At 33.4% G+C, this 12,244-nt stretch overlaps 2 long non-coding RNA genes across 3 annotated transcripts; one reads left to right on the forward strand and one right to left on the reverse strand.

The window, feature by feature from the left end:
• Positions 1-3,378: 3,378 nt before the first annotated feature.
• Positions 3,379-8,623, forward strand: LOC138137249 (uncharacterized). 2 transcript variants are annotated; one of them, XR_011161667.1, is made up of 4 exons: positions 3,379-4,845; positions 4,909-5,049; positions 5,110-5,257; positions 5,323-8,623. It is a non-coding gene; the product is annotated as an uncharacterized lncRNA (long non-coding RNA). The 2 variants fall into 2 exon arrangements; XR_011161663.1 differs by having other exon boundaries at positions 3,380-5,049.
• Positions 8,624-11,047: 2,424 nt separating this feature from the next.
• Positions 11,048-11,622, reverse strand: LOC138137263 (uncharacterized). The gene is made up of 2 exons (XR_011161670.1): positions 11,303-11,622; positions 11,048-11,248 (listed from the first exon to the last, which is right to left on the reverse strand). It is a non-coding gene; the product is annotated as an uncharacterized lncRNA (long non-coding RNA).
• Between the last annotated feature and the right edge of the window lie 622 nt (positions 11,623-12,244).

Below are 12,244 nucleotides of genomic sequence, written 5' to 3' on the forward strand. Positions count from 1 at the left end.
AGAGACAATTTTGGCTTTTGTTTTGTTTACGTGTTTAGTTATTTTTTTCAAATCAACGTCAAACTGTTGCAAGCAAGTAAAAATTTACCCTGAACAAAAATGTTTGAAGAATTATCCAGTACACAGTACACCACCGGACGTGGCTGAAACTGCACAAGAAGTTGTTTCAAACCTATTAACAGGAAAATGACGGGCAATTTACGAGTGCGCTTACAACCTTTTTTGACATGGTGCAATGAAAAACAAGTCAAATCCTATTCGGAAAGTGTTTTATTAGTATATTTTACCAATTTTCAATGGTCAAGACGACACGCAATCTAAAAAAATGGAATAAATATAGAAAAAGTGTCAAAATTACGTGCATTTTTAAAAAAGCAGAATGATGGTTATACACCGAAGAAATCAAGGGTTCTAACAAAAGAACAGGTCGACCGATTCTTGAATTTTGCTCCGGACAATAAATACTTAATGATGAAGGTATGTCTCTAAACTTAAGAAATGATAATTATAGCTTCATGCTGTTGACAAATCGAGTTTGATTAATTTTTTTCCAAAGTTGTTCGAACTGTACTTTTCATATTAATACATATTAAAAACTAGTAATTTTAGTTAGTTCATTTTATAATTTTTAAGTCTAGTATTAAAAGTAAGTACTTTTAATACTAGGAGGTAAAAGTGTTGTCTTAGTGCCACGTAACTTTTTTCTACAGTTACGAAAACATCAACTTTAGTGATCAAAAACGATATTAAAAGTGACCACTTTTAAGTTGGAGAAAAAAGTTTAATGAAGTTGGTCATGATGTTATTAGGCGTGTTGACCAAAGACTGAGAGGAGAAAAAATATAACCGTGACAACTACATACGTTAGTTTTCAGTTACCTATTGCCTTACAGCCATTTTCATTTTCACTTTCTGAGAGTTTATTTTTTTTAACTGAAAACTGCAGAACAGTTTTTGATACAAAATCGGGGTCTATGTTATGCTGTGCTATGCTACTAAAACGCCTGTCCGTCCTTTTCGACACCCGATATGATAAGAAATCAATATTTTCACAATTACAATTCATTTGTTAACCAGGAGAATTATATTAAAATCGGTAGAAACAATATAAAAAAAAGAGTGTATGCTTAAGACCGCACGACAGAAGTGAAAACTTCTATGATGCTCGTTACTGATTTTAAGTAATATGTACTATGGCGAGCATGGAATTTCGGGCAGCAATTTACATGTCATTTAAAAAAACCCAAAGTAGTCTAAGCTTTATTGTCATAAATGTCATAATAATTAATTTTGACGGAACTTCAAAATAAACTGTCACAATTATGCACAATTATTTTACATTTTAGTTATTGATCTCCAAAGTTTAATAAAAAAGACGGTTTAGTTCTCAGAAAATCACATCTAAGCACTTGCAGCTTTTCAGAATTGATGAATGCAATTTGGAAAATGATATGAGACAATAGTTGATAAGTATTAAAATTAGTTTATTAATACGTCTAGCACCTAAAGCCTATTTCACATTAAATATCAGTCAAATTTCAAGTCTGCCCGAAATTCCGTGCTCCCAATAGTACCTATTCTATAAAAAATATATCATTATGGATGATAGTACTTGGAGCAATAATGCTGTTTTTAAATAAACATCAAAAATCTGTATTTTTCAATAAAAACTGCAAATACGTCCGCTTTTAGAGGTATAGTCCAATTTTTACCCTTTTGAGGTGACGTCACGATTTCCTTCCTCGCTTTCTCTTTATTGAAACGACAGAAACAGAAAAAAACAAAAAAAAGGCACGTTTATTTATTGATGGTCACTTTGAGGTTATTTTATGCTCCTGTCAATTTGACAATTTTTAATTTCTTTTACTTATTACATTGATTACAAACATAACCTTTCGAAGCAATTGTCAACAAATTTGACACATTTATAGTTATTTATGATCAATTCAAATTTGTTTCTGATCCTAGCTCAAACATACGTAAAGTTACTAGATAATGACGTCATCGCAAAAGGGTAAAAATTGGACTATATGTACAGTCGTTGACCAAAATAAAATAGGACAAAGTAAATTTCGATTGTGTAATTCGATATTTTTGCGAAATCCATCTCTTAGGAAACAAAAGTGTCAAAAATAAAAAAAAAACAATTCTGATAAGTGTCATCATTCGACAATATTTCAAAAACTCACAATCATTCAATTGAACAAAGTGACAGTGACGAGATGACAAGTGAAAAAACACAACCTAACTTTTTGTAAATCAATCGTCAAGTCAAATCAAGTTGTAATCAGCTGAGACACATACGCCTCAGTTACATTACACAAATCTTTGAATTGTGAAACTGTCTAAGGTAACACTTTGTCCTATTTTATTTTTGTCAACGACTGTACCTACACTCATTTGTGAGGTTAAGTTTGGATGTTTATGTTTTATTTTCTAGACGATGAAATTGAACACAACACAAGTTTTCATAGCAATACCAATACCCTGTAACATGATAATTTGTCCATTTTCCTATTCACATTTTGCTACACAAATTTTTCCAATAGATGAATAATTGTTGAAGCTATATAATTGAGAATTACGTATTAAATCCTACATTCATCTGTAAACTTACAAAATTTCTCGTGTCTTTATCGTTTATTTTATATAAAACTATACAGGGTATTTCACGAGTGACAATGAGCCTGACGGAATAATAAATACATTTTCAAAAAAAGCCGGACATTTTAATTTCAGTAGCCAGCTTTTTTCGGAAATATAGTGTGGGTTGCATTTTAAATTACGTCAGGGTCATTATCACTCGTCAAATATCCTGTGTATACCTATATACAGTTACTCCTGCAGCTCTGTACTGAGGTCAGTCAGGTCACAACACAACGTACAATGAAAATTTAAAATTGAGAAGTGACGCACAGTTGATTGTTTTTCGCTCGTTCCGCTAAAAAACTCGACTCCCTTGATTTTAGCTTGCCGTGTCGTGCTGCGAACGATTTTCGCTGATCTGCGAACGATTTTACCGTGTCGCATAAAACTAATTCACTGCCCGGGTATAAAATGTATGTGGCGCGCCTAAAGAAGTCAACGCAACAACGCAAAAGTATCTAACAATTTCTCATCTCTAATAAAGATATTTCGTTTGTAATTAGTTGACTATTAACTTAAAATCTGCTTTACAACTTCACGAGAGTATAAAATTTCATTCAAGTCTCTTTCATTGAACATATTAAATACCTCGTATATTTTTATCACCACAAAAGAATTCTCAGATTAAATATTTCAAATTTACAAAGTGTATATTCAATTATTTTATTATCTGCAGATAAGCACATTGAAACTGTTTTTAATTTATTGTTTACAAACTTTATCTTGTGATTTTATGAGGGTTATTATCTGAGGGTTCAACAATTTATTTATTGTATACAGGTTGACTTCGAAAATTGTGCAGATATTTTGACCAGTGGTAGAACTCAACAATAGGTATGTATGTAACGATTGAGCCAATAATGTTTTATACAAATGTTGATATTTTTCGAGAAAAAGGGGCTAAACGTTTTTCAAAAAAATGTTGTAAACCACTGAATTTTATTAAACATGAAATAATTGATGTCCGAAATTTATTCGCTGGCATAGTACATAAGGGAACAATTTTTTTAATTCATCGTTTAGCTAGTAGGAAGGTCTATCAGAAAGAGAAGAAAAAAGTGGGGGTTGTCGTTTAAAAAAATTGATGATGACGTCATTGCGCAAAAACCAATGACGTTATTTAAACAAATTGTACGTCCCAGGATGGCATTTTTCGAAATAAAATCGACCTGTCCGAGCGATTTTCTTAAAAACATCAGATAAGGCTATTATGAATTTTGTTCCTTACTTTATCACCACACTGTGTGGCAAGGGCGAACATTTTTTTGTTGTGAGAGAAACGGAGTCTCGTCAGAATTGTTACATTGTTATAGAAAAAATTAAATTATTAAAATTAAAGTTCTCATGGTTAGAAAAAATTTGAGACTAACTATAGTCTTCGCCAAAATTATAAAACCACCACCTGTTGAATTAAGTTACCAATAAAATAAACCCTAATGGTTATTATAATGTTCTTAGTTGTTTTCGGTTACGTTGTAAACTAATTTAGTATAAGCTTTGATATAACTCGTTTACGTTTCAATCGCACAATCGCAAAGAAAAGCACAAGGCCTAAATTAACATTTAATTTTCCCCATGTCAAACGTCGAATGTACTTAAACAACGTTGCCGATTGTATTTTCCAGATAAATCGCGGTCTTGGTGGTTTTATAATTTTGGCGAAGATTATAGTTAATCACACCACACGTACGACTCATTTGATAACAATTGGTGTGTCATGCCTCTGTTAACATCATCTGATAATTCTCTTGACGAAAATAATAGTTATCTTGAATTTAAATACACAAGATTTCGTTTACGAACAACACATTGGGAAATTAGTGACAAAGATTTAACTGACGCAGGTCCTTCGAACGCTAATACAGGGTCATTATAAATGATTGTCCCATCGCAGCTGGCGTTGGTGACAGGGCTGAATGTGCCGCAAGCCTTATAAAATAAGTGAGACTAGTATCGCCGATAGATGGCGCTCCTGGCGGTAGTGGAAATCAAGTTACTAGATAAAATATATAATATATAAATCATAGCCTACTCTAATTCCGAATTTATTTGAAGGCACGGTACTTTATCATAGGTTTTATCAATAATAGCCTATCAACTTCGTCTACTTGTCTTGTCTTCAATTTCTGTCTAGGTAAATAAAGAATTTTCGAAACCAGCGACCTCAATATGTAATCAAGAAGACAAGGAAAATACGGGGTATGAAAATTTTCACAATTCTAATGTCGCGGCAATTAGTCTGCTAATATTGTTTCATTGCAGCGGCAAGGTAGGCCGACTGCAAGAGCCGTGTGAGTTTCCAGAAAGTGCTAACATCTTGTCTTCAACTTCTGTCTACATAAATGAAGAATTTTCGAAACCAACGACCTCGATGTGTAATCAAGAAGACAAGGAAAATTTGGGGTATGAAAATTTTGACAATGCCAATGTCGCGGCAAATCCGCTAATATTATTTCATTGCAGCGGCAAGGAATGCCGACTACAAGAGGCTTGTGAGTTTCCAGAAAGTGCTAACATCTTGTCTTCAACTTCTGTTTAAATAAAATTTTCGAAACCAACGACCTCAAGGTGTAAATGTAAATGTAAATCAAGAAGACAAGGAAAATGCGGGGTATGAAAATTTTGACAATGCCAATGTCTCGGCAAGTTTGCTAATGCTATTTCATTACATTACAGCGGCAAGGAAAACCGACTACAAGAGATTTATGAGTTTCCAGAAAGTGCCCCCACAACTTGTCTTCAACTTCTGTCTACATACATCAAAAACTACTTACCGTCGAGTTTATCGTTAGCAACGAGTAAACATAGCTTACCGTTTACCGTCTTGGAAACAGACGTGGTAAACAAGCAAATAGATTATAATCGCGCAGAAAGTTATTATTCAGCATTATGATGAAGCTTCAGCAGTCTGGGATGTAGAAAATGACAACGGAAGAGCAACAATTCCATAATTTCAAAAGAATTGGGATAATATCAATATCAAACGAATAATTGCCAATGACTTAATCTTTAATTCACCTAGAGACTTGGCTCGTTTTAAGGCTTTGCAATGCAGAGAATCAGGATCTTAGTTACGTGCAATACCTTCTCCTAATATTGGTACTCTTTTAGATAACACTTCATTCCAAATTTGTATTGGTTTAAGATTGGTTTGTAATCTTTGTACACCTCATATTTGCAAATGCAATGGGAAAGTTGACGAAATTGGCATCCACGGTATAAGTTGTTTCAAAAGCAGTGGTAGATTTTGCAGACACACTGAAATTAATTCTATTATCAACCGGTCTTTGACTTCTATTCATGTTAATTCAACTTTAGAACCAAACGGACTGTCTATGGATTATGGAAAACGCCCAGCTGGGATGACTTTAGTACCGTGGATTAAAGGTCAACCTTTAGTTTGGGATGTTACTGTTACTGTTGTAGATACACTTGCAGACAGTTACGTTTTGCAAACATCTGAAGTTTCAGGTTTTGCAGCTGAAATGGCTTGCAAACGCAAACATAACAAATACAGGGTGATTCACGTAGCCCGTTCGTTAGAAACTTTCTAATTTCTAAAAACAATATTAATACGAAAATTGGTATCCGACTATAGTCGACGCTCCAAGTTTGTTCGCCATTGTAGGTACTTTATGCATTGCTTAATAGATACATTTCGTTATCGTAAAAAAATAAATTGGCGAGTTCTTCCACCGGTTAAAACAAACACACCTATTTCAGATATACCCTCTATGCAGTATTTTGTAGGAAAACTAGAAGACCCGACAGACGTTATTTTGTGAATTTGTGGAAACACAGTAAAAATGAGAAGTACAGGGTTATTCAGGAGAGGGATAATTCTGAACTTCTTTTTGCCGCAACCCATTATACACATTGCAACAACATCTTGATTTCAAATTTTGGAAATAATTATAACTGAATCCACGTCCACGATGGCTCTTAGTCCTAGTCCTGTCTCTTTGACGTTAAAGCAAAAAATCTTTGTCAATTCGAAAAACTTGTTCTTACAATAACGACGAAAAGACTGACATGCTCCCCATTCATGAAGTGTAGAAGGAATTCTGTCACCGCTGTGGATGTTTAGAACCGATGGCAGACACTTCGAACACCTTTTACATTAACTTAATTTGTTAATTTCTTTATTTTTCACTTTAGTATAATTGCATGATAACTCCTAGGATACGAAATACGTAAACATGTCCATAACAACCGGGGCATAATACAGGGCGTAATAAGAATAAGCGGGCGTAATGAATGCATAACGCCCTCATCAATTCATAATTGCAAAGATGCCAATTTTTTTTTTTTAAGAACACGTAGTGAAAAATAAAATCTTGTATGCACCACGGCGTCACCGAATGATTACGCCCATCGAACGATATCCATCTCTCGGGCTAAAGCCCTCGAGTTGGATTCATCGTTCTCCGGGCGTAATCATCGTTGTAACGCCCTTGGTGCATAAATAGCTATTATTCTATTTTAGTCAATAATCGTCTTTATACGCCCCCAAATGAGGGCATAAAGTGGCCTTTATGGCACAGATCTGTCAAAAATCTGCCAAGCAACGGTTGGTTTAATTATTTAAACAATGGTATCAAACATTATTGAAAAAACGAATTGTTTTTTAAAGAAACACAGTATCCCTAACAACTTCAAAATAGATAAGCAAACTTTCTAAACAAGACTAAAATTTGCATGAACACAACTTTTAGTTTACTAAATATTTGTTTGAATCTTTTAGAAATTATAAAATAGAATAAAACGTTGTATGTACCACGGGCATAATTTTCGATTATGGCCCTCGGGAATTTAAAAGCCCTCGTTCCTCGTGCCATAATCTCCTAATTATGCCAATCTGACATTTCTCACAAATCTATCCACCTTCCTTTGATTTCTAATTTAAAAGAAATAACACATTTGATTTAGTAGTTACTGGCATTGGTATTGTTGGCTGCGGCAAAATAAAAATTCAGAAGTACCCCTCTCGTGAATAACCCTGTATTACATGCGAGATGAATTCTATATGGATAGGCAGTACACTACTGAAATGCAAATGAAAACTTACAACCGAATCACAATTCCAATCAATTTTTCGTCACTATGGTCTTAAGTTGTAATTTAATTTTAATTTAGGTTTGAATGCGTTTTTTCAGATTTTTCTCCGAACGTTTAAGATTTTTGTTTCAACTGAAAACATTCAATTGAGTTAGTTCCATCCCGGGAACATATCGGACAAAAAAAAAGAGTCAATCAAATATCTCATTCCTATCGTCAGTTATGATCGAGCGTGCATCCAAAAATTATCACTTTTGCGGTTTGTCCGAATTTTCCCACTTTGCTATGTAATTGTCTCGAATTTTTTTTCCTGAAAACTTTTCCAAGACCATAACGAATAAAATAAAAAGAATTACGTATATCCATCGTTTGAATCCTGAGTTATGGTCTTGAGTTCATACAAAAATCCTACAGAAAAAAGCACTTTCAGTTTTTCCCGAATTTTCCAATTTTCCGGCCAACTTTTCCAATTTTTCTTTCACTAAAAACCTTATTCGGACTATTACGAACACGAAAAAAAATAATAGTCGAATCGGTCCAGCCGTTCTCAACTGATGCGCTTACCAACGAACAGCATTTCATTTTTATTTATACAGCCTGAGTCAAATAAAAGAGGTCAGTCGTATAAAACAGAAACTAAAAAATAATTTGAAAATTTTAATGTGTGGTAAACTCTCATTGTATGCACATTTTTTTGGATTCTATGATATTAATTAAAATAAGACGACAAGAAAAAATTTTTTGTGGCTATTCCATTCACCTGTCATTTGTTAAAAATGGACCAATAATAACACAATTTTACACATTAGTTATCATGGTTTCAAAAAATTGGACCGAATATTCCCACTCGTGGAAATTGTATCGGTAATACCACTAGTGATCCCAGCGATAATTTTTAACAAATGAATGCAGCCTTGAGAATTGCTTCCAAATGGACTCAGGTGTCTTTTTTGTATTGTTGGAAACATTTTCTTCGATTTCTGCGTTAATTTCTTCTTCCGATTTGCTGCCAAATTGCCAAAGTTGGTTCATGGAATAGTCCTCCGAATACAATTCGTAGTCCAAATTATGTAGACTATTTTTCAAACTGGTTTCACTCATTGAATTGTGCTTGGGAATCTCACTCGTGCTGACGCACTCGTGGATTCATTCCCAAGCACAATTGATAATTCGTGACCAGTTTGAAAAATAGTCAGTAGTAATATAACGAGTGACATGGACATTGCCGATTATATTTCGACTGCTTCGCTTCGCACTCGGTATATTTCCAAATATCATAGCAACGAGTTAAAATTCAGGAGAAATATATTCGGCACATGTCAATGTCAAGAGTTGTATTTTACATGAAAATTTAACAAATCAGAACCACAGACATTTACGAAACGGTATTTATTAATTATTAATTATATCAACAATGGTAATTTCTGCCACTGAAGTAGACCCCCATCTATTTGCTTGCATAATGACAAATTTAAACTGTCAAAAGTGAATTTGTTGATTTGGTGACAATTGAAGAGTTAGATGCAGAATAATCGCCTATTTATTTTGTACCTACAGAATAGTCAAAAAAGCTCGCTCGTAATTGGCTGTTACTCAGTCCAATTCTTAACGTTCATTGGTTCTTTAACACGTGCGTTGAATTCTTAACATAATTTGGACTACTCGTACCTCTTTATATTCAGTTAAAAGAAGATTTTCTTTTAATAACGTTAGTGCATTTGTTTTGGTAAAAATTAAACAGATTTGCTATAGAAACAGTATGTACAGTGTGGAATAAAATGATTTACATCTAGTTACCTTTGCATTACCCTTGTAAAAATACGAAATGCCGCTCTACAAAAAAAGAAAGCCTCACCTCAAAATATTTATCCAAATTCCAAATGTAATTTATTGCGAAGGGATGATATGAATGCAAAGTTGAGATTGAAATTAAAAAGGAGCTAACAAAAGCAAGTCACAGCTAGTGTTGAAAGTAGCCACCAACGTTTGTTAATTCAATTTAGTAAATTGTAACAATTGTCAATTCGATTGATGACATTTATTGACAGAATAGTTCGGCACTTCGAAAAAAAAAGTAGAGCGGTACAGGAAAATTTACATGTGCAAAAATTCCAAAGGTAACTAGATGTAAATCATTTTATTCCACACTGTATAAGATATTAGTGTCTGTTCGAACCAAAACGACGAACACGAGTTGCACACACACTTAAGCTTTATTTAAAGGTTTTAAATAGTGAGTGAATAAATATCAAGTTATATTTGTATGCAGTGGCGGCAGCATTAACTATAAAAGCATATATTTTCCATAAACACGGAAGACTGCGAAGAGTTCTATAAATTCCAGTAAGAACTTTCTGTTAATCTGGCGAAAATCCGTCATTTTCAAACAATAATTTGTCGCAAAATACAAATCGCCAAAATCTGGTTTTATTATTTGGTACTACAACACCACTGCAAAAACCGACGTTTTTTAAAACCGTTCACCGCACATAACAACAACAAGTTCGACGGACATAATCAGGGTAAACCTGGTGATTTTCCTCATTTTTGTTCGCGAGCAAAAACGACGGTTTTCCAGACACGCACTTCAGATTTGCACCGTTTTTGTTCGAACAGACTTGTCGTCGAACAAAAACGCAGTCTGTGGAGCCCTTTAGAAAAAAATAATAAAATATAGTTTTTCGGCCTCCGTCTAGAAACACTGATTTTTCATTCGTCTAAATCGTCTGGAAACTAACATTTCCCTGCCTAGGCAAGAAAATCGACACAGGAATTTTTAATGAAAGATTTTAGGTTGGCAGCACAAAATGTCAGTGTAATGTGGCATTTTTGTACAATTTTTTAAGTGTAAAATATTGATGTCGGGCAAATGTGTATCCTTTATCGCAAGCTGTACATTGTGTATAGCAGTAGGGGCCGAGGGGGGTATCAAGCGATGCGTTAGGAGTAACAGAAACGACGACGACGCTTTTGAATATTTGAGGAATTGGTTGATTTTTGTCGTGACAGTCGCTTCTTGAATCCTTTATGTTGCCAATGGAAGAAAAATAAATTCCCTATCTGGTAATTTTTTAACAAAAATGATTATATTTTGCTTTAAATAAATTGTCGGCCGAAAAAATTTTGTGTATTACACGGCTAGAAAATGTTTTGCAAGTGCTCGCACTTGCAAAATGGCATTTTCTAGCCTTGTGATACAAATAACTATTTTGTAACACTAATATCTTATACATACTATTTCTATGGTGCATTTGAGCTCACACCTTATGTTTCCCATAAAATAGGCTTTTCTCCATAAGACACGTCGTAACTATCTTATAGAGTCATAAAATACGCTCACATATATTATTCAAGTAACATTTTATTCATCATTTATACAGTAATTTTTACAAAAGTGAAAAGTACAATTATTGAATTGGAGCTGCCACATTAGCTTCGTGCTCTTGTTCCTAACACCTTCTTCTTTAAGAACTTCTGCTGTTTCATCCGATGCAAGTGTCCGGCCATCGAAAACTGGCAATCTTTACATTTTTTTCAAATGATTCTTGCCGTAATGTGATAATGTGAATTAACTTTTAATGAAGTTCTACACACTTACCCCATATCAAGAAAAGCCAAAATGACATCTTTCGTTACCTCCGTGATGCTTAGAGTGATATCAGTGGCGTGCTCAACTTTTGTGCTTGAACTGTATGTGCCTTTTTTGCCCTTATGCGGATATACAGGCTGATTCACGTAGCCCGTTCATTAGAAACTTTTTGATTTCCCAAAATCATATTAAAATGAAAATTGGTAGTTGACTATAATCGACTACTCCAAGTTCAAATGAAATATTTTCAAAATGGCGGCACTTCCGGAAATACCGGAAATCTTTTTTTTTTTTAAATAGAAAGGCCCCATTTTGACTTCATATTTCGATTCTACGTTAACTTTTGAGTTTAGTACGTCTTTTTTTCAGTACTTATCTGCCATCGTTTTTGACCTATGTCATCTTTTTTGTAAAAAAGTGAGGTTGCAGGGCTTTATTAAAAAAGTTATAATTCCTGAGCCATCACAAATAAATAATTTATTTTTACTTTACTGACTTGCCAAAGATTTGTCCGCTTTTTTGCGCTATCAACGACATTTTTTTAATGTTTCATACGCCTACTACAATTTTTTAAAATTGATAATCAAAAAATGTGGAAAACTTCATTTTTTTAAATATGAACTACCGTTTCTAATACTAGATATAAATTTTAAATTAAATTTTAAGGCCACTTTTATTAACATTATGTATGCCTATTTGCAGCCGTTTAGGCGTAATTTCAATTTTTTGAATAAAATATTCTTTTTTATAAGCAATTGTTTTATTTGAATTTTTATTCAAAAATAGCATTACAATAAATATTAGATAACAACAAAACAATAAAAAATAAGTAAATTAACAAAAAAATATTTTAATGTATCTAAATGATTTCATTGAAAATATTTTTTGTTAAATTAACAAAAAAATATTTTAATGTATCTAAATGATTTCATTGAAAATATTTTTTGTTAA

Source organism: Tenebrio molitor, chromosome 1, assembly GCF_963966145.1.
Source record: "Tenebrio molitor chromosome 1, icTenMoli1.1, whole genome shotgun sequence".
NCBI lineage: Eukaryota > Metazoa > Arthropoda > Insecta > Coleoptera > Tenebrionidae > Tenebrio > Tenebrio molitor.